The sequence below is a fragment of the Humulus lupulus genome, chromosome 1, assembly GCF_963169125.1.
Source record: "Humulus lupulus chromosome 1, drHumLupu1.1, whole genome shotgun sequence".
NCBI classification, from domain to species: domain Eukaryota; kingdom Viridiplantae; phylum Streptophyta; class Magnoliopsida; order Rosales; family Cannabaceae; genus Humulus; species Humulus lupulus.
This window is the reverse complement of record NC_084793.1, coordinates 46,671,336-46,695,219: the sequence shown is the minus strand read 5'-3', so window position 1 is coordinate 46,695,219 and position 23,884 is coordinate 46,671,336.

The following is a 23,884-nucleotide window of genomic DNA, read 5'->3' as shown; positions in this document are numbered from 1 at the left end:
ACGCAGGCCAGCTAAGAGCGCCTCGTACTCTGCTTCATTATTGGAGGCCTCAAACCCAAATCGGATTGCGCAATACATTCTATGTCCTTCGGGCCCAGTCATCATGATGCCCGCTCTTGATCCTCCTTCATTTGACGCCCCATCAACGTGAAAACTCCACTCCTCTGAACCTCCTAGCTCCTCCTCCGTAAGAGGCTGCTCTCCTTCTTCATTCCTTCCTTCATTCAGCTGATGGGTGAGTTCTACTATAAAATCTGCCATCACCTGTCCATTGATGGAAGCCCTCGGAGTGTATACAATATCAAACTGACTCAACTCAATCGACCATTTCATTAGTCTCCCTGAAGTCTCTGGCTTATGTAAGACCTGTCTCAAAGGACTATCTGTTAAGACTTCAATTGTATGTGCATGGAAGTAAGGTTTCAACTTCCTCGAAGCCACCACTAGCGCATAGGCCAGTTTTTCGATCTCTGGATACCGGTTCTCCGCGTACACCAAAACGTTTGCTGATATAGTATACGGGTTGTTTCTGCTTCTTCTCACCCTAACCAGGGCTGTGCTGATGGCATGCTCAGACACTGCCAAGTACAGGTACATCTTCTCGCCCTTCTCTGGCTTCGCTAACAGGGGTGGCTTCCCCAGGTGCTCTTTCAGCTTGACAAAAGCTTCCTCACATCTTTCATCCCAAGCGAACTTTTTGCTCCCTTTGAGGATGTCAAAGAATGGGAGGCACTTGTCGGTGGACCTTGAGATAAACCTATTAAGGGCTGCCACCCTTCCTGTTAGGCACTGCACCTCCTTCTTATTCTTTGGCGGGCTCATCTCTATGAGTGCCTTTATCTTGTCAGGATTGGCCTCGATACCTCTGGAGTTGACCATGAAGCCCAAGAATTTTCCTGAGGATACTCCGAAGGTGCATTTGACTGGGTTCAACTTCATCCGGTATTTCCTGAGCGTGTCAAACATCTCACCAAGGTCTTTGTTGAGCTCTGCTGCTACTTTGGTTTTCACTAACATGTCATCCACATACACCTCCATATTCCTTCCTATCTGATTGGCGAACATTTTATTCACCAGCCTTTGATAGGTGGCTCCCGCGTTTTTGAGCCCGAAGGGCATCACCTTGTAACAGTATAGCCCTTTGTCTATAATGAATGACGTGTGCTCTTCATCTGCCGGGTTCATTGGGATTTGGTTGTATCCTGAGTAGGCGTCCATAAAACTTAGTAACTCAAGTCCTGCTGTTGCATCTACTAGCTGATCTATCCTGGGAAGTGGGAAGCTGTCCTTAGGACAAGCTTTATTTAAGTTCGTGAAATCGACGCAAGTTCTCCACTTCCCATTCGGCTTCGGCACGAGTACTGGGTTCGATACCCACACAGGGTAGAAAGACTCACGGATGAAACCGTTGGCCTTCAACTTGTCAACCTCCTCCTTTAACGCCGCGTATCTTGTTGGGTCTAGCGCCCGCCTCTTTTGCCGGACGGGCCTTGCTTCTGGGGAGATGTTCAGGTGGTGACACATCACACTAGGGTCTATGCCCACCATGTCCTCATGAATCCATGCAAACACGTCTAGATTATCTTTCAAAAAATTTGTCAACTCCTCCTTCACGTCACCTTGCAGGTTTTTCCCTATCTTCAATTTCCTTAAGGGTTCCTCCGTCACCGTAACCTCCTCTACTTCTTCCACTGGTTCTACTCTTGACTCATCCACGACTCGAGGGTCCAGCTCCTGTGGACCCCCCGTGGGCATACATAGCGCCTCGTGTACCACCATGGCCATTGGCTCACGCGGTTTTACAGGCGTGCGGAGTGAGGTGTTGTAACACTCCCTCGCCTCCTTCTGTTCTCCCCTCATACTTGCGACCCCTCCTGGAGTCGGGAACTTGACAAACAAGTGATATATTGAAGTTATGGCTTTCAATTCTCTCAGGGAGGGTCTCCCCAATACCGCGTTGAAAGCTGATGCACAATCTACTACGACAAAGTTAGACATGACTGTAGTCTGCCGGGGTTGCTCCCCCATGGTAAGTGTTAATTCGATCATTCCAAGGGGCTGCACTGAGTCCCCTGTGAATCTGTATAGGGACGACTGGCAGGGCTTCAGGTGACGAATGCCCAGTCCCATCTTTTCCAAAACAGGGCGATATAGGATGTCCACCGAGCTCCCGTTGTCCACTAGGACTCGATGTACACGCATATTTGCCAATTGGACTGTCAACACCAGCGGATCATTGTGGGGAAAGTGTACCCCCCGTGCGTCCTCCTCAGTGAACGTTATCGAGTCGTTTTCCCCCTTGAAACTCTTCGGGGGTCGTTGTTCCAAACTCATGACGCAGGGAGGCGGACTTCGCCGAGCCTCTCTTGCATACCTATCTCGCCCCTTCCTAGAATCTCTCCCAAATCCTGGACCTCCAAAAATGGTTCGGACCTCCCCCTGTATTTCTGGGGCTCGCTCTTGTGCCTGGGGTGCTGCGGGCTCATCTTCTGGCCTTTTCCTTTCTCTCCTGACATAGCGGCCCAAGTGCCCCCGGCGGATAAGCTCCTCAATTTCCTCCTTCAGGTGGATACACTCTGCCGTGGTGTGTCTGATGTCCTTGTGGTATTGGCAGTATCTACTGGGGTCTCTTTTGGACCGATCCTTTCTCATTTGTGGGGGCTTTTTGAAGGGCACTCGATCATCGTTGGTGATGTAAATATGCTCCCTGGTGTCTGTGAGGTTTGTATAGTAAGTATAGGCCGTTGGCCTATGATCACCCCCTCGTTTGGTTTTCCTCTGCTGGTCATCTCTTGGCCCATCGTACGTCCTTTTCTTCTTTGCTACATTCGATCCGTCGTTAGTTGGGGGCTTCGCGTGGGGCTCCTCCTTCCCTGCCTTTAGGTTTGCATGGCCATCCTCCACACGAATGTACTTCTGCGCTCTCTCATAGAAGTCATCTAAGTCGGTGACTTCCCTCTTCAACATGTTGTCCCACAACTTGCTTCCTGGGAGCACTCCTGCGGTAATGGCCATTTTTAACTCTCGACGCGTTAGGCTTCCCACTTTTGCGGCCTCCATATTGAATCGATGAATGTAGCTCTTCAGGCATTCGTTCTCCCCTTGCTTCACGTTAGCCAGGCTGGTACCAGGCATCGTGTAGTCTCGCACGGCATGGTGTTACTGGAGGAATTCGTCAGAAAACTGCTGCCAGGACATGATGGACCCCAGCCTTAGTCTTTTGAACCATTTGTAGGCGGGTCCTTTCAGAGTAACAGCGAAGCAATGGCACCTGGCACCACTTCCGATCCCTCTCAGTTTCATCAGATCATTAAACGCATCCAGGTGGTATTTCGAATCCGTGCTCCCTTCGTAAGGGGTCATATTGGGCTCCTTAAAATTGGCAGGGTGTCGGATTGCCTGAATTTCTCTCACAAAGGGCGACTCATGGTCGAAGTCCTCCTCAAAGGCCTAGCCACCTGACGCGGTGACGATCTTGCTCCGCAAGCTCCTCATCTCCGTGTCTAGGTCCTGCCTCCTCTTGCTGAGGGTGTCCCTTAAAGCGGACGGGCTGAGATCCGCCTTTCCCTTGCCTTCTCGAGGTGCCACAGGCGGCGTGGTCCCTTTGCCCGCCCTCTTCTTGTTAAGCTCCTCCCGCAAGTCTGAGGGTGTTCTTTTGGAAGTGACCTCATCCTCATGGCGAGGGGCAGCGTTGGCCCTCGGCGCTGGCTTTGGGGCCTGCTTAGGCAGTTCGGGGTGATCACGTTGCTTCGCGCGGGGGGTGTTACTAGTTGAATATCGGGTTCTTCCATCATCTACCGGTACCGTGGTCTCCACCCTATCCTTGCCCTTCTCCTTCCTCTTAGGCAAGGTTACGCTGGACTTACACTGCAGCTGGCCGTTAAGGACCTCTTGCATGTTCTCTAAGGTGGTTTCTAATCTTTGGTTCTTGCGGTGGAGCTCACATATCTCCTCTTCATAAAACCGGGATTTCGAACTCGAGCTCACGGAGTGGACCCGGGGGTGCTTGTCAGGCCTACGGGCAGAAGGGCCCGGGTCTTGCCGGCCGGAGTTCGGTGCCTGCGGCGGTTTTGGAGGAGGGAACTCATCAGCGTGTACCGGTGGTGCTCTTGGAGGACTCCCTCCAGGTGGAGCGGCCGGCGATGAGGCCACCCAATCACCTCCGTGAACCTCAGGGTCTTTCGGTGGCTCCACGTCCCTGGGTGGAGGAGCGTCCTTCATGGAGGCCTTCAGCTGGACTCCGTTCAGGTGAACTTCTACCTCTCGCATCTCCCTTAGTCGCTTCGAGCGTCTTGGCATCTTCTTCTGGTCGGAAACAATGGTGGAACAGTAGCTTGAAACTAACGTTCCCACAGACGGCGCCAAACTGTTGACGGTGAGAACCCGTCAACGAAGTTAAGTTGGAAAAAATATCAAATTAAGATCACTAATCGGAAAGCTGTAAAAACTTGAACAATAACCCAAGAACTAGGATAGAACAATAATGGAGAATTCAGTCTTTCATTCACACTCAAAACCTCTGCTACAGTAAAATTTCCAACAACCTTTCAGGTGGTCTTAGAGTTCATTTTATAGTAGGCTCTAATGGCCTTAGGTACATAGTGGTCCAGGGGAGTGGCTTCAGAGGTGGTGGTTGTACAACCTGTACAGGAGCAGGTGTCAGGAGGATGTCTCCACTACTAGTCTGTACCCATGTCTGATGCGTGGTGGCAGGCGTAGTGGCGCAGGAGGTAGTGGTGTCGGCTCTGACCTATGGCCGTAGACGTACAGACCATGATCCTTACCCCAGCAATCTAACTGGCACTGGTATCCGTACTTAGTACTTGGTCGTACAAATATGTCCCATTCGACTCGTACTGGATCTCCTAAGCATAGGGATCTCGAGGTGTAAGGAATGGGACCCTTTGTGTGAGGTGGAGATCTTGGGTCCTTGGTATGGGGTATCCGAAACCTCCTGGGGTCACTCACGAGTCTGAGGGATAGGCATGTGGCCCTGGAAGATGTCTAAGGATGCGTGGCGAGACGCTCTCCTTGCGACCCCTTGAGGGCGTGGCTCCCTAGCTATTCACAAGGTCGAGTGCGTTGTGGATGTGGCCCTCATGAGGCCAGGGGCGCTGAGACTCGCGAGGCCACTTGGGAGGCGTGGCCTAGGCATCTCACGAGGCCACTTGTGTGGCGTGGCCGAGACCTCTCGCGAGGCCACTTGAGAGGTGTGGCCTAGGCATCTCGCGAGGCCCTTTGGGAGGCATGGTCTAGGCATCTCGCGAGGCCACTTGGGTGGCGTGGCCTAGACATCTTGCGAGGCCACTTGAGAGGTGTAGCCTAGGCATATCGCGAGGCCACTTGGGAGGCGTGGCCTAGGCATCTCGCGAGGCTCTTTGGGAAGCATGGTCTAGGCATCTCGCGACGCCACTTGGGTGGCGTGGCCTAGACATCTTGCGAGGCCACTTGAGAGGTGTGGCCTAGGCATCTCGCGAGGACCTTTGGGAGGCATGGTCTAGGCATCTCGCGAGGCCACTTGGGTGGCGTGGCCGAGACCTCTTGCGGGGCCACTTGAGGGGTGTGGCCTAGGCATCTCGCGAGGCCACTTGAGAGGTGTGGCCTAGGCATCTCGCGAGGCCACTTGGGAGGCGTGGCCTAGGCATCTCGCGAGTCCACTTGAGAGGTGTGGCCTAGGCATCTCGCGAGGCCACTTGGGAGGCGTGGCCTAGGCATCTCGCGAGGCCACTTGGGTGGCGTGGCCGAGACCTCTTGTGAGGCCACTTGAGGGGTGTGGCCTAGGCATCTCGCGAGGCCCTTTGGGAGGCATGGTCTAGGCATCTCGCGAGGCCACTTGGGTGGCGTGGCCTAGACATCTCGCGAGGCCACTTGGGTGGCTTGGCCTAGACATCTTGCGAGGCCACTTGAGAGGTGTGGCCTAGGCATCTCGGGAGGCCCTTTGGGCGGTATGGGCTGGCGAGGCCAAGCGAGGCCATGGGGCCGAGGGCATAGGTGAGGTCGTGGGGCCGAGTGCGTGGGCGAGATGGGTCTCGTGAGGCTACTGAGCCTTGGCACTTATGCCTTGCCAACATGGGCCACTTGGCATCGACTCCACGAGAACCGAACCCAGACTTGTGTTGTGATGGCGTGATGGCTTCCCGAGACGACGGTGGCCGAGGGGCCTTGCCTCGGCCACATACTTTCTATTGATGAGATTATGAGCATCAACACTAGGCTTAGGGATGGGTCTCACCTCTCACAAGGTGAGACCGTTAGTGCCCAAACGAGTATCCAGGCGTGACTTGTGCATTCACAAGGCTCGGGGATGGGTCTCACAAGGCAAGACCCTTGGTGCCTAAGTGAGTACCCATGCATGACCAAGGCATCCACGAGGCTTGGGGATTGGTCTCACAAGGCGAGACCCTTGGTGCCTAAGTGAGTACCCATGCATGACCCAAGCACTCACGAGGCTCGGGGATAGGTCTCACAAGGCGTGATGGGGATGGATGAGGGCCACGAGATGGTGATGGCACGAGGCTCCTTAGCATGGTCATATCTCGCGAGACATACATGGGTGTGGTGATGTGTGTCTCACTATGCGAGGCGTTGACGCGCATATGGGTCGCGAGGCCCGTGGGGGAAGGGCTACCTCGCGTAGCGAGGCCCTTGTGACCTTGGCAGACGTGCACGAGGGAAGGGCAGCCTCGCGTAGCGAGGCCCTTGTGGCCTTGGCAGGCGCGCGCGGGGGAAGGGCAGCCTCGCATAGCGAGGCCCTTGTGGCCTTGGCAGGCGCGTGGGGGGATGGGCAGCCTCACGTAGCGAGGCCTTTGTGGCCTTGGCATGCACGCAGGGGGAAAGGCAGCCTCGCGTAGCGAGGCCCTTGTGCATGGCCGAGGGATGCATGGCACGAGGCCCTTGGTGCGCCTGCCCACTTGTGACGCGTTGCTTGGCCTCTTAGCCTAGCAAGGCCATACTTCATGGCTCACAAGGTGATGCTTCCCTTGGGACAATCTCCCGGTTTCACAAGACTTACAGGTCTGAGCTTGATAATGTGACTAAGTGACCTTTAGCCTTGTATTTTAACCATGTACTGGGGATTTTTTTCTTGGTGGATTTTTGGCATCCACAACTTAATTCCTTAATAATCATGATTATGACAAGTTTCATTCTCTTATTGGCTCTAAACCTTAGGTTATAATAATTATATATCTATGACCAGTAATATTAATCAAACCTTATGTTATAATTAATATTCTTAAAATATAGGTTAAACATATAAAATCCACAACTGTTGCTAAGAGTTTCCAACTAAGTCCCATTTTGAACCAAAATCCACGGTAACTAACATACTACCAACTAATACTAACTACTACTACTATCTAGCTAGCTAAGTAAATATTCTGGGACACTACAATTCTCCCCTACTTAATAGAATTTCGTCCCTAAAATTTACTTACCAAAAAATTATGGATATCGTGCCAACATGTCCTCCTCCAACTCCCACGTTGCCTCCTGTACGCCCTAAATATCCACGAGTTATTAGTGAGCTGGAAAAGGGCATAATTCAATCTGCCACGTGGAAACCATCTACCCGAAGCTGTTGTTACAAGTCTCCACCTCTTTAGCCCGAGTTGATCAAAGAGTTAGCAAGTATACTTGAAGGCAACGGGTCAGCAGTATGGATATCACGAGCTGGCGCTACATCAAGCTCGAGGTACAGCATAGATCTGAGATCCCCGACCATTTATGAAGTCAACCACACAATGTAAACGTGCGCATATCAAACATCACGTGTCTATTCCATTCCTGAATTTTCGGACACGCAGCATAAACGTGCATGTTCAGGCACCCCACGACGGGTTTGGGCCATGCGACCCATTATCCCCCTTACCTATTGATTAGACAACACCTCATTGTCAGGTTTTAGGAATTAATCATAAGTGTCACAGAGATGACATGATGGGTAAGAAGGTCACGGGATGACCCCCTCTGCCAACATCGAGATATCCTCTCCCTATAAATATCGAGACCCTGGGGGTTACAAGGGGTTGTCATTTTGATTGTAAAGAAACACTCTGTAAGGAATACTCGAGAGATATCAATAATATTGACTGGTGGACTAGAGGGATTTTAACCTTCGAACCATCTAAAAGGAAAGGAGTGATAACCTTCCCACAATACTAATTTCGCCAGTTTGGAGTATAAATATTTACATATTACGGTTCACTATTTAGCATTAATCCATCCCATTTATTCGTATAATTATCTGTTGGCAAATAACCGCGTCAACTGTTTGGTGCTTTCATTGAGATGATTTAGATTAGTACTGTTGCAGAAACCTGACCATGGTGGTTACTCGTTCGAGGCATGGTAATGAAGCGGATCAACGTAATGGGCAGGAGGCCCACCATGCCGCCATATCCGATTAACAATACCCTGAGGTTCAGCAACGACCGGGAAAGAAACCAGTGGGCAGGGCGACACCGGAAATTTTGCACCCCGGCCGCCAAATCCGAACCCGGATTTCTACACTGCGATAGAGATGGAAAACGCACAGTTGAGAAGTCAGCTGTCAAAAGCAAACAAGCAAATCGAAGAGGTCTTGGCCCGGTTACCCCCTCTTACAACCGACGCTAACGTCGGAAAGAGGCATAGTAGGACTCATAAGTCCCACCGGGATAACCAGTCCAGGCCCAGCCGGTCGGTTAGAACCTCGACTCCGAGTTCTACTCCCACATCACACCACCACCAGGAAACTGTGTTTGAGGAATTTCCTAGGGCAGATCAGCAATTCAGCCGATCGGTCCGGACCTCAACTCCTAGCTCGATTCCACCCTCGAACGCACCCAGAAGGGCTCGAGGCAGCTCGCGGAGGATATCTGGGGAGGGCTCGCGAAGACAGCCTACCCCAGCCAGCCGTCCTGCACCACGGTTAGACCGTCGAGCGCGAGACGCGAGGAATGGTAGAGTGGAGCGGTCACGACCTAGCTTGATCCGCCCAGACGGGACTAGGATCGCGTCACCAGTTAGGCATCCCCCGTCACCAATAAGATACCCATCTCCTCCCCGTCCAGTCTGAGACATTCCGGCTCATGGGAGCAGTAGGAGAAATCCTCCTTCTGCCGGTCCATCCCATCGCAGCCGAGCGCACGGGGAAATCCCGGATCCTCACCCTCAGCAACGGGCTCCGAGTTATTCAAACGGGAGTTACTGGACCGGGAGTCATCGAAGTGGCATGTCCGGCGAAGACCTGCGCCATCGTTTGAGTTCGGCTCAAAGCCCTCGGACCACCCCAAGGGAGATCTTCTCAACTCTCGGAGAGGAGATCCAACTAAAAATGGTAGTCGTGCTCAACAAGGGGAGGGTCTGTCGGAAGTACTTAATAGTGGGAATGTCCCACCTAACCTAGCTCAAGCTTGGAGGGAAAATAACCCGCCTAACGCTTACAATGGAATTGGAGTTGTTGAACAGCCCCAGAACAACCAAGGAAGTAACGACCAAACCCTAGAGCGTCTAGCTCAGATGGAGGAGCTGATGAAGAAGTTCTTATCGGGAAAGGAAAAAGATGAGTACGACTTGGGGGACGAACTCAAGCTCTTCGCCCCCAGCATAGCAGCCACAGCGTATCCACCTAGTTTTCGTATGTCCCACTTGTCCAAGTTCAATGGAGACGGAGACCCGTCGGATCATTTGGGTATGTTCAACACCCTGATGATGGCCCACAACATCGGTCCCGAACTGAGGTGTTTGATATTTCCTTCCACCTTGACTGGGCCGGCCAGGAAATGGCTCAAGCAGAATAAAAAGCATTCCATCATCTCGTGGAAAACCTTTTCTGCCGACTTCAAGAGGGCATTCCAAGCTTCTCAGGCTGCCCGCGTCAAAGCTGATACCCTGGAAAACGTAAAGCAGCAGCCCGAGGAACCTTTGAAAGCTTACCAGAGCAGGTTCACAAACGTCACGGCTCGAGCCAGGGACGCAGACGATAATTCCAAGCTTATGGCCTTGAGGACTGGAATCCTCGTTGGAGGCGGACTCTGGAAAGAGATACAGAGAAAAGGTGTCAGCATCGTGGACGAATTCCTAAAAAAGGTCCAGAGATGGATAAACCTGGAAGAGGCACGAGCATCGGTCGCGGGAACCAGCCAAGCCCCTGATCACCCCGCTGGAGTGGGAACGGATGTTGTGAAAACGACTCAAACCATTACACAAAATAACCAATTGGGTGGAGGCAAGAGAAAAGGGAGCAGCAAGGGCGGCCAGCACGGCCCATAGAAGAACAAGCTCGTGGAAAAATTTAAGCCAGTCTACGTGACTTACACTGAGCTCACAAACACTAGGGAGAACATTTTCCTAGCAAACTCTGCCCTCCTTCCCTGGAAAAAGCCGGAGCCTTTGAAGCACCAGACGGCCAAGCAGGACCCCTCTAAGTTTTGTCGATTCCACAATGACATTGGCCACAACACTGACGATTGTAGGCATTTGAAGGATGAGATTGAGACTCTCATTAAAGTCGGACCCTTGGCTCAGTATGCGCGGAATAGAGTTCCCGCTGGTCAATCGGCTCCAGAAGCTTCGGTAAGTCAGCCCGGGCCCCAGATAAATCAGGACACCCCTCCTCCAGTGATAGGAGGAGAGATATCCACGATCTCTGGAGGCCCCCATTTGGCCGGCACGAGCAGGGGTGCCCAGAAGAGATATGTCAATGAGTTGAAGGCTCATAACAGAGTGGAGTTCGTCCCAGAGTAGCATCTACCCAAACAGCAACAACTGGAGAGGCAACCAATCATATTCACCAAGGAAGATGCTAGTCACTTCCAGTTCCCCCATAACGACCCTCTGGTCATAGTCGCCCAGCTCGCCAACCAGAGAGTTAGGAGGATACTGGTCGATAATGGGAGTTCGGTGAACCTGCTATTCCGGTCTAAGCTGTAAAAGATGGGTTTATCTGTCACCGAGTTGAAAGCCACCTCCATGATGCTATATGGATTTTCCGGAGAAGGGTCAACAGCAATAGGAACAATCGAGTTGGTGATTACCTTGGGGGAGGGACCCCGAACTATCTCTAAACTCCTCAAGTTTGTGGTCATCGATTGTCCCGCCGCATACAATGCTACTCTGGGCCGACCTACATTGATAACATTTGAAGCCATAACCTCCATCTGCCACCTCGCACTAAAATCCCCCTCTTCCACGGGGATATGCATGGTCCAAGGTGATCAGCTCACTACCAGGGAATGCTATAGCATTTCCATGATGGGAAAGTCAAGACCCTGGTAGCAGACGATGACCATCCAGGGCGGGAGTGAGGAATCTCAGGAAATTGTACCTATTCTTGAGATAGAAAAACCTCAGAATGCCAGGGGGAGAGTATCATCTTAAATAATGATATCGACCCCAGAATAGGCGAGGATAGATCCGAGCTCCAGGCCATCGAAGAGCTCGAGGAGGTGAATATCGACCCACAAGACCCCTCGAAGGTGGTAAAGCTCAGGAAAAACCTATGTAGCGAAAGGAAGGCAGAGCTGATTAGGTTTCTACAAGAAAATCTAGATGTGTTCGCCTGGTCTCATGGAGACATGGTAGGGATTAGCCCGAGCGTCATCATGCACACCCTCCACTTTGATAAAACCGTGCCTGCAAAGTCCAAGAAACAAAGGCGCCTGGGAACGACCCGAGCTGAGGCCCTAGAGGAGGAAGTAGCCCGGCTCTTAAAGTGCGGCTTTATCCGCGAGGCAAAGTTCCCGATCTGGGTCCAGAAGCCCAACGGGAAATGGTGGACCTGCATCGACTTTTTTGATCTAAACAAAGCCTGCCCCAAAGATTGCTTCCCTTTGCCAAGGATTGACCAATCGTTAGATTCCACGGCGGGGCACAAGCTCATGTCTTTTATGGATGCGTACTCAGGCTATAACCAGATTGCCATGAATCCGGCAGACCAGGAACACACTAGCTTCATGACCCCAACTAACGTTTATTGTTACAAGGTCATGCCTTTCGGGCTGAAAAATGCAGGAGTTACGTACCAGAGGTTGGTGAATAGAATGTTTACCAATCAGCTCAGGAAAAATATGGAAGTGTATGTTGACGACATGTTGGTCAAGTCAAAAACTGTCGATAACCATGTCTCCAATCTGGAGGAATGCTTTAAGATTTTGAGAGAATACGACATGAGGCTAAACCCCCAAAAGTGTACTTTCGGGGTTGCGTCAGGAAAATTCTTGGGTTTCATTGTCAATACTAGAGGAATAGAGGCGAACCCCAATAAGATCAGGTCGCTACTCAAGATGCCCTCACCCCGGTCGCGAAAAGACGTTCAAAGTCTGACAGGAAGGGTGGCAGCCCTTAATCGGTTTATTTCCAAATCTACCGACAAGTGTTTGCCATTCTACAACCTGCTCCAGGGAAATAAAAAATTCGAGTGGACCGAAGAATGCGAACGTGCCTTCCTCAACCTGAAAGCACATTTAGCCGATCCGCCAGTATTGTCCAAACCAACAGTAGGAGAACCTCTTTTCCTTTACCTAGCTGTCACAGGAGATGCGGCTAGCGCCGTACTGGTCTGGGAAGAAGACCGGTCTCAAAATCCAGTCTATTACATCAGCAAGAGGCTTCTCAGAGCTGAATCCCAATACCCGTTGATGGAAAAGATGGCCTTCTGCCTTATTACAGCCTCTCGAAAGCTCAGACCGTATTTCCAGTCCCACTTAATACACGCCATAACCGATCAGCCTTTAAGGCAGGTTTTTCAGAAACCTGAAGCATCGGGACGTCTGTTGAAGTGGACTATCAAGCTCAGCCAATTTGAGATATTGTACGTGCTGTGAACTGCTATAAAAAGCCAAGCCTTGGCTAATTTTGTGGCAGAATGCACAGGATTCCGAGAAGACCCGGTGGAAGAATCAGCTCGAGCCCCATGGAAAGTCTTCGTAGATGGCTCATCTAACGAGAATGGCTCCGGGGCCGGAATCATATTGATATCCCCAGAGGGACATCGATTCCACTCATCATTACGATTCAGATTCAAAGTGTCCAACAACGTGGCCGAATACGAAGCTTTATTGGCTGGGCTAAGGGTGGCCCAGGAGCTGAAGACCATCTCCGTCCAGTGTTACAGCGATTCCCAGCTCGTGGTAAACCAAGTGTTAGGAGAATACCAAGCACGAGGAACCAAGATGGCTGCCTACCTAGCCAAGGTAAAGAAAGAGCTATCTGCATTTGAGCACGGCTTAATCGAGCAGATACCTCGGGAGCAGAATGCCAACGCTGACGCCCTGGCAAAGCTCACCACCTCCAGGGAGGCAGAAACTTTGGGGCTGGTGCCGGTAGAGTTCTTGGAAAGACCAAGCATAGAGGAAAATAGGGCGGAGGTCAAGATGATCGACACCAAACCGACTTGGATGACTCCCATACTCGAGTACCTCACAGCAGGGAAGTTACCCGAGGAGAGAAACAACGCAAGGAGGGTACTTTACCAGGCTCCGAGGTATATAATGGTAGATGGGATATTGTACCGGCGTGGCCTCTCTTTACCTCTTCTGCAGTGTGTTCTGCCAGGCGAGGCGAAGACCATTTTGCAGGAGGTGCACGAGGGCTTTTGCGGAGATCACGCTGGAGGGCAAAACCTGGCCTTGAAGATATTGAGGCAAGGGTATTATTGGCCCACTCTGTCAAAGGACTCGATTTCCTACGTCCAAAAATGTAACAAGTGCCAGCGATTTAACACAATTGCCCGGGCTCCTCTAGTCGAACTGAAGATGATCTCGTCCCCATGGCCGTTTGCAGTCTAGGGGATTGACTTAGTTGGTGCCCTCCCCACTGGAAAAGGAGGAGTTCGCTATGCGGTGGTGGCTATCGACTACTTCACAAAGTGGGCAAAAGCAGAGCCCCTGGAGATGATCACTTCGAAGAGGGTCCTCGACTTCGTGGTCAAGAATATTTTCTGCCGATTCGGGCTTCCAAAGAAGATCGTGTCAGATAATGGAACGCAGTTCGATAGCAATCTCTTCACCGAATTCTTTGAGAGGCACGAAATAGTTAAAAGCTTCTCCTCCGTGGCCTATCCCCAGGCCAATGGGCAGGTCGAGGCTGTCAACAAGACGCTAACAGCAAGCCTTAAGAAGAGGCTGGATGAAGCCAAGGGAGTTTGGCCCGAACAGCTCCCCTAGGTACTGTGGGCATACCGGACCTCGCACCGAACTTCGCCGGGTCATACTCCTTTCTCCCTGGCTTTCGGGAGTAAGGTCTTCCTTCCTGTCGAAGTAAAGGTAGCCTCACATAGAGTCCAGACATTTGACCAAGACCGGAACGAAAAATTGGTCTGCACGTCACTCGACCTAATTGACGAAAAACGAGAAGCTTAACAGTTGCAGCTCGCGCATTATCAACAGAAGATCACTCGTTATTCCAACTCAAAGGTCAAGAAATGCATCTTTAGCGTAGGCGACCTGGTACTCAGAAGAGTCTTCTTAGCCGGTAAGGATCCCAAGGACGGAGTGTAGGGACCAAACTGGGAAGGGCCCTATCAAATAACAGAGGACGTGAAAGAAGGAACCTTTAAGCTAGCTCGGTTTAATGGAGAAGCGGTCCCACGGACTTGGAATGTGATACACCTAAAGAAATATTATCAGTAATACTTTTGTAAGGCTTAATTAGAAAAGCCACCTTTGTTTATTAAATAATGAGAGATAGTCTTTTCGTTTTGTCGTATATGTTTGTGGATGTAATGTTAAAAAAGCACGTTTCAAGTAACCACGAAAGGTCCTTTCCTGAATACTTGGGGGGCATATATCCTGGATACAACTAGGTCCTAAACTTAGAAGTTGATTCAAATTGATTAATCGATGTTTTTCTTAAAAAGCACAAGATATCAATAAAGAATTAACGCGAACTAAGTTTTTAAAGTTAATGTCCTGGATACGACCAGGTCCTAAAACTTAGAAGTTGATTCAAATTGATTAATCAATGTATTTCTTAAAAAGCACGAGATATCAATAAAGAATTAACACGAACTAAGTTTTTAAAGTTAATGTCCTGGATACGACCAGGTCCTAAAACTTAGAAGTTGATTCAACTTGATTAATCGATGTTTTTTCTTAAAAAGCATGAGATATCAATAAAGAATTAACGTGAACTAATTTTTTAAAGTTAATGTCCTGGATACGACCAGGTCCTAAAACTTGGAAGTTGGTTTAAATTGATTGATCGATATTTTTCTTAAAAAGCACGAGATATCAATAAAGAATTAACGCGAACTACGTTTTTAAAGTTAATGTCCTGGATACGACCAGGTCCTAGAACTTAGAAGTTATTTTAAATTGATTGACCGATATTTTTCTTAAAAAGCACGAGATATCAATAAAAACACTAACAGAAACTAAGTTCTTACCAAATGCGTTGAAAATGTATAACAATAAAGGTAAAAAAAAATAGATTAAAGTGAAATCTGGGGAAACCAATTGTCTCGAGGAGAAAAAACCTTGTGGTAGAAGATTACAAATAAAAAAGAAAAAGAAGGATCAAAAGTCCTAGGCCTTTCCAGGCCGCTCCGATGAAGTCACCCCTTCGGCATCCTGCTCGCCTGCAGCGGAAGTCTCCCCAGTCTTAGAGGGCGCCTCTTGTTGAAGTCGAGCCTTAAACTTCTCGAGGAAGGGCTCCCACACCTCCGGTGCCAGGAAGGAAAAATCATCATCCTGGTTGAAGGCCCAGCAATGATAAAGCATGGCCTCCATGGAGGAGCTAGAAGATGCCCTCTCTGCAACAAGGGCGGCCTTGGCCTCCTCAAGCTCAACCTTCGCGGCATCCAAGGCGACCTGTGTAGCCTCGGCCTCAAGTAGCTTAGCCCGGTTTGCCTCCAGATCAGCCTGCGCAGCGACCAAGGCGACCTGCGTGACCTTCTCGCTTTCCCTAGCAGCCGTCAGGGCAGCCTTGGCATCTTGCTCTTGTTGTTGAGCAGACGCGAGAGCAGCCTAAGCAGTCTGGAACTCGCCCCTGATCTCGTCAAACCTGGCCCTAGACCGAGATATGCTTCGGTGTAGAGCCAAAGCTTCCTACAAGGTCAAAAGATAATAAGGCATGTGCTTTAGAAAAAGCAAAGAGAACCATTGATTAAGCATACTTACCGTGAGGGTCATCCCCAGTGAAGACTCCATAACATTCTCGGGGCTCCTCGTCTCAATCTCTCGCAAGTCCCTTGGGGTGGCACTGTAGTAATGATCCACCGTATAGCTCACGGTTTCATAAACCGCCCCCCAAAAGGCCTTGAGGATTTTATCCAGGGCTTGAGTGTTGACCGGGATGCGCACAGTGGGAGTCAGAGCCCGCAAGGTCCCGGTTGGTACCTCTAGTTCCTGGTTAGAGACCGCAGGTCGCGAGGGAGGTGGGGGCATCTTCTCTGCGGCTGGAGGAACCTGGCCCCTCCCCTTGGCGGGAGACTTGGAGGTGGTCCCGGGAGGGGGATTTTTCTTGGTCAGCCGGGACTTCTTTACCAATGGTCCAGACAACCCGGAGGGAGGATTCCCCCCTGGAAAATGGATCGCAGGACGTTGTCCCCGGGCTGTGACATCTCCTCGCCTGAAACAAAGACAAGGAAGCGTTAGTATGCATGTAAAAATACTTTATCGCAAAAAAAAAATATAAATAATGTATTGAAAAGGTCCTACCCTCTGAGCTAGAGGAGGAATCTATTGCCACGACCTCCAGGCGTGGAGCTTCTATAGGGGAGTCTAAGATTATAACTTCACGAATGAGAGGGGGCTCTGGGTCCGAATCCACCTCAGGACTGGACTCCTCTACATACTGCCTAAGCCTCGGAGAAACTACACCCTCCAGAAGGGAGGGCCATGACCTAAGGTTGGTCCCATACTCCTCAAAAAAGGCTGACCTAAAAGCCAGGGTGTTGTCTACTACTACAGTGCCCCTAGGGCGGCACATGTCATGGCGCAACACTAGTTGATCAATGCACTGGAGTAGAGTTATGTTACGGTCTGGGTCATTTTGATGATGATGTACGAGATGGCTGGGGTTAAACCTAGCAAGCCGTAGGTCTACGGCAGCCCTATCTAAGTCCTTAAACAAGTATGGGTTACCTTGGCCGGAGGGGCCGGCTGCTGCCCCGGACTGGATCCGCTCCGCGTCGACCCCCTGGGCGATCTGAAGAGCCCGCTTTCGACGCACGAGCGGAACCTCGTCTTCCTCGTCCTGCTCGTCGTCATCTGCAGCACCCCCCTTGGGGATTGGCGCCAGTTCGTGAGCTGCTAGGACGGCCCGCAGCCTCCTCAAGGCTAGGGTCTGACCCGGAGAAATTAACTTACACGCCAGCATAGTCTCATCAGACACGATCTGGCAGTAGTCTTTTTCGCTTGGAGGGATCCCTGCCAAGGTTTCATATTGACCCCCGAGGGTCACCGATTTAGCCGTCCTCGCAAAAATAGCTGCACGATGGTATTCAAGTCAATACGCATGAAAAGAAACAATTCAGTGACAATTTTGCGAGCTGAGGATAGAATGAACTTACGAGGACGGTTGAAGTAGTGGTGTTCGCAGTTGCGAAACCCCGTCGACATAAAGAACTGGTCCTTGAAGTCGTTGGGGTGGCTGTGCAGCTCGATGACTGCAGAAGAGTTAGGAAAACAGGTCAAGTAATAGAACCCGTCGCCTCACCCCCGTTGATCCAGGCTAGCTTTGAGGCAGAAGAAATAGAGAATGTCCGCCGGTGTAGGGACCTCCCAATCCTGCTTCAAGAACATATGCCTCAGCCCTGCTAACAGGCGATAGGAGTTAGGGGGGAGTTGAAAGGGGGCCAGCTTCACGTAGTTCAGAAAGTCCGCGAAGTGCTGGTCCAAAGGTAGAAAGGCCCCGGCCTTGAGGTGTTTGTCGCTCCAGGCCGCGAACTCCTCATTGAGCGGTGTGCAGCTCCGCTCGCCCTCGAGGGGAGGTCAGGCAACAAGAGCGCATGTCCCTATTTTGATGTTATGGGATAGTAGGATCTTGCTGACCTTCCCCTGAGTTATAACCTTCGAGACTATCCTCTCAGCCTCGAAGAAGATGTCAGGTCCCACCTCGACCTCTTTCTCCACGGTGGGACCAAAGTGGGGGATCGGGGATTCAGCTACCACCTCCTTCCCCTTGCTGGCCTGTTGGGATGACGATCCGGTGGTGCTCTTTTTGGGCATGTTTTTCCTGGGTCCCATCTGGTCGCCTAACGAACAAAGATGAAGAAAGTTTAGAAAGGTGACCTAAAAATAGGAAAGAGAATCTAGCGCGAGAAATGATTTTCTTACACGGACTGAGGTAATCTCAGCCCACGGTGCGTGAGACCATGCGGTTCTATGAACACGCGCCTATGTTCCCAACGGGTCCCCGATTGCTCGGGATCTGTGTGTCATGAGGGTTAGGATAATGCTTGCCTTGGAGGGAATGTTTCAAAAAGCAAAACCGCCTGGGAAGCGTGACCCCTAAGCTACCCGATTTTGCACCCCAGAAACCGATCGCCTTCCCCTCTCCAAACAGGCATTCCGAAAAGTTACCCAGAAAAGTCACCCCAGAATTATCTTGTCCTATACGTCACACTCCTAAACATATTCTCATATGATCGATACCCCTAGGATAAAAACCTACGCACAAAACACCAGCCAAAAAGAAAAAACAACCTACAGTGTGCGACTAAGAAAGAAGTTTACCTAACAAGAGAAACGGAAACATCTAAACGTACAACAGGCAGAGGACTTACAAATTTTTTGCTGTGTGAAAATTGCAAAAGGCGTAGGAGTCAGAGTCCTGGTGGAGCCTTTGGAACTGGAGTCACGAAGAAACCCTTGTGTCTGGAGAGTAAAGACCTCTGGGACAATAACCGGAAGGAAAAATACTTCTGAGGCTAAAGAAGAGAGAAGATGAGGAAAAAAATTTCAAATAAAGGGTGGCTCATGTGAAAGGTGGCCAACCTTATATATACGTAAAAGGAAAAGGAGTGAGGACCGTTCGATCGCCTTAATGCGAGATATGAGGGTCACAACTCGAAAGACGAAACGACAGCCGAAGATAGGCTAGGCCATTTAATGCGATTCTTGGAAGCCGGACCGTCGCCAACCATGATGCTCCACATGTCCAATACTAGCGCAATGGGTGGGACATGAAGAGTCGAAAAAGAAACCTAAAATCCCCCGCTGTGGCCACAGATGACGTCATGTGTCACAAGCAGGGGCTTGGGGGGCAAATGTACACCCTAAATATCCACGAGTTATTAGCGAGCTGGAAAATGGCATAATTCACACTGCCACGTGGAAACCGTCTACCCGGAGCTGCTGTTACGAGTCTCCACCTCTTTAGCCCGAGCTGATCAAAGAGTTAGCAATTATACTCGAAGGTGACAGGTCAGCAGTATGGATATCACAAGCTAGCGCTACATCAAGCTCGAGGTGCAGCATAGATCTGAGACCCCCGACCATTTGTGAAGTCAACCACGCAATGTAAATGGCGCATATCAGACATCACGTGTCTATTCCATTCCTGAATTCTCGGACACGCAGCATAAACGTGCGTGTTCAGGCACCCCACGACTGGTTTGGGCCATGCGGCCCATTATCCCCCTTACCTATTGATTAGACAACACCTCATTGTCAGGTTTTAGGAATTAATCATAAGTGTCATAGAGATGACATGATGGGTAAGAAGGTCACAGGATGACCCCCTTTGCCAACACCCAGATATCCTCTCCCTATAAATATCGAGACCCTGGGCATTGCAAGGGGTTGGCGTTTTGATTGTAACGAAACACTCTGTAAGGAATACTCGAGAGATATCAATAATATTGACTGGTGCACTAGAAGGATTTTAACCTTCGAACCACCTAAAAGGAAATGAGTGATAACCTTCCCACAATACTAATTTTGCCAGTTTGGAGTATAAATATTTACATATTACGGTTCACTATTTAGCACTAATCCATCCCGTTTATTCGTATATTTATCTGTTGGTGAAGAACCGCGTCAACACCTCCCATTCAGAACTATTACTCCATTGGACCTTGACTATCAGAATACTCTTACATCGTAATTCCTTCATCCCCCTATTTAGGATGCTAACCAGTTGTTCCTCGTAACTCAAGTCTTTCTGGAGTTCTATCGTATCGTAATTGAGGACGTGAGATGGGTCTGACACATATCTACGCAACTTCGAGATGTGAAATACATTGTGGCTATCTGCTAGAGCTGGCGGTAGGGCTAATCTATATGCAACTGTTCCCACCTTGTCCAATATCTCAAAAGGACCTATAAACAGGGGACTAAGCTTGCCTTTCTTTCCAAAAGGCTTCACACCCTTCATAGGAGATATATTTAAGAAGACTTGATCTCCGACTTTGAATTCCACATCATGCCACTTGGCATCCGCATAACTTTTCTGTTGGCTCTGAGTAGTGAGCATATGCTTTCTAATCAGCGCTACTGCATCCTGAGCTTCTCTAACAGCTTCAGGTCCAAGAAGTTTCCTTTCTCCTACCTTGTCCCAATGTAATGGCGATCGACGCCTTCTTCCATAAAGTAACTCATAGGGTGCCATCCTGGTCGTTGACTAGTAGCTATTGTTGTAGGAAAATTCTATCAGCGACAAATACTTACTCCATGATCCTCCAAAATCAAGTACAAAAGCGCGCAACATGTCCTTTAAAATCTATACGGTACACTCTATGTAAACACCGATCCTCTATCGGATACTATGGTCTTAGGGATTCCATGCAGTCTTACTATTTCTCAAACATAAATGTCTGCATACTGATCTGCTGTGTACGTAGTCTTGACAGGCAGGAAGTGAGTTGACTTGGTTAGTCTATGTATTACTACCCAATTCGAGTCGTGTTGCTTATTTGTTCGTGGTAGTCCTGTCACGAAATCCATGGCTATGTCTTCCCACTGCAATTCTAGAATACTAAGCGGTTGCAATAAGCCTGTAGGCCACTGATGTTCTGCTTTCACTTGCTGGCGTACTAAGCATTTAGACACATATTCTGCTACATCTTTCTTCATTCCTGGCCACCAATACAACGCCTTAAGGTCGTGAGTCATCTTTGTCGACCCTGGGTGAACTGAGTATGGGGTATTGTGCGCTTCTTCTAAAATCTTCATCTTAATTCCATGATCATTCGGCATACATACCCGGTTCTTATATATCAAGAACCCCTGTCCTGATATCGAGAAATCTATGGCCTTGCGTTCTTTAACTATAGCTATGTGAGATGCTAATGTGTCATCATGCCCTTGCCCGATCCGTGTATCTTCTAACAGACTTGATTGGATGGAGAATTTAGCCAGTTGACCAATGACTACTTCTATTCAGGCATTGATCAGCTCTTGTTGTAGTGACTTTTCTATTCCAGCTAACGCTGCTAGACTTCCATAACTCTTCCTACTTAGCGCATCAGCAACTACGTTTGCTTTTCCCGGGTGGTATCGGATTTCGCAGTTGTAATTGTAGACCCCCAGAATTTTACTTAGCTAGTTAGATAGTAGTAGTAGTAGTAGCAATATCTAGTAGTAGTTGTAGTATGTTAGTTACCATGGATTTTGGTTCAAATCGAGACTTAGTTGAAAACTCATAGCAACAGTCATGAATTTTATAAGTTTAATCTATAGTTTAAGAATATTAATTATAACATAAGGTTTGATTAATATTGTTGGTCCTAGATGTATTATTTATTATAACCTAAGGTTTAGATTAAGCCAATAAGAATATGACACTTATCATAAGCATGATTATTAAGGAATTAGTATTTTGATGATAAAATAAGGAAATATAAGCTTTAGTCTTCACCAGAAACTGTTAGGGTCGTAGTTTGACTCAGTCAAAGTAGTTATCCAACCTATTATGCTGAAAAAGTGCAATTACGTGTTTAAAATATTCATGTATGCTGATATATCGCAGCTGAGAGCAGATATATCACTTGAAGAAGGATACAAAAAACACATTGACATTGCACGAACGAGCAAACGAGCCTCTGGATTACTGGGGGAGGCGATATATCGCCTAGGGTGGGCGATAAATCGGCTCCATGTAGGTTGTTTTGGAAGTTTGACTTTTTGTTATTTGAAAAATACCCTTAACCACTTAGACCTGCTTCTAAACGTTTTTGACCGAGTCTTCAGCCTCTAATTGACGAAAATTCAATTATTTTCATTATTTTTATTCAAATTAAAATGGGGTTAGTTTCACTCCTTACCTCTATAAATAGGACCTAGTACCCAGCCCTTCCTCTCATTCTTCAAGCTGTGATCAGAGACTCTAAGGTCCTAGTGCTACCATAGAGTGATAAACACTTGGGTTGGGAATAAGCTTTGCCATTCTTAAGTTGTTATAAACACTTGGGAAGTGAGGTTTTGAATGTTTTCGGTATTGAGGTTTAGACCAAACTATAAGGTCATTCAAGGTATTCCTATTCTTTAAGTCCAGCTCTATATGATTCAATAGTTTTCTTTAGTTTCTTTTATTCAGATCCTAACTCTTGTTATTGGTTCTTAATTAGGTTCTTGAAACTTAAGTTCTTTCTTGGTAAGTTTCTTCTTGATGGTTTAGTTCCCACATTCATTCTTTATTCTTCAGAAATACTCACCATTCTTATTGTTTGTTTTAGGAGTGTTCCATGTCCCGCATTTGTTCTCGAATATCCCAGTGTTGGTAAGGAAAATAGGATAGATCTTGTATGTTTGTATGATATGTTATGCTTATATGTTATGTTTATGTATAATATGTTATGATAAGTTTATGTTATAATATGTTATATTATGTTTTTATGTTATCTAAGGTTCATAGTTGCTTAGCTAGCAAGCCCTAGTGTTTATCATTTTCATGGTTTAGAGTTATGGTTTACCCTACCTCAAATATTAGACAGGGGACCTAGATGGGCTATCATATACTACCATGTGATCTAACCTACCTCAGATATTAGACAGGGGACCCAGATGGTTTATCACATGCCATGTTAATGAGTTAATGGCCATTAATATTGTAGTCCTATATGTTATATGTTTTTATAGTCATATGTTTTATAGTGTATGTTTATGATTTATGATATATGTTTTAGATAGTCTCATGTTTTATAGTATATTATGTAGTTTTATGCTCATGTATATGATGTATGTTTTTAGTAGGTTTTCCTTGCTGAGCATTAGGCTCATTCCTTTATTTTTAGTGCGATGCATGAAGTTAGATACAGAGGCGGAAGGATTCTTGGTAGCTTGGCTTGTGTGTTGAGGATGAACGGACTGAGTGGATTGCATGTCGATCAAGGATGACGTTGTTTTTAGTTTTTTAAAAATTATGTTTCTATGTTTTTTTCCACATTTAGTTTTGTAAACTATTTTATTTAAGTTTAAAATTATGTTTTATGTTTTAAACAATGGGTACCCATACCAAAATTCTATTTTTCTATGTATCTTCACATTATTAAGTCGAGGTTTTAATAAAGTTATTATTATTTCTTATGTATATGTTCTTCAAAGTAATAGCTATGTTTAGTAGTTCTAATGGTCCAAGGTCTTAGAATAGTTGGGTCATTACAGTTGGTATCAGAGAAACGATTCATTTACATGAAGTTCTCCTTGATACACACGCTCAAGCTCTGAATCTAACCGCCAATGTAAGTGCTTATATTATAGTTGTTATGATTATGTGTTTAGTTAACGTTTTAGCCCTTATGTTTTCAGTTAAGAATATTTTTGAATTAGTTTATTTATTTTATTTATTATCTTTGCATTTATGATTGTACATAGGGAAAACCTTTTTTCCAAATAAATATCATTGTTATTTTTGAATGACATGTATGAGTTTGATTTTCTTTACAATCATAATAAATAATGACCAAGTTCGGTGAGGGTGGATACAAATCAATGGACCAAGTTCTATATTGAGAGTTAGG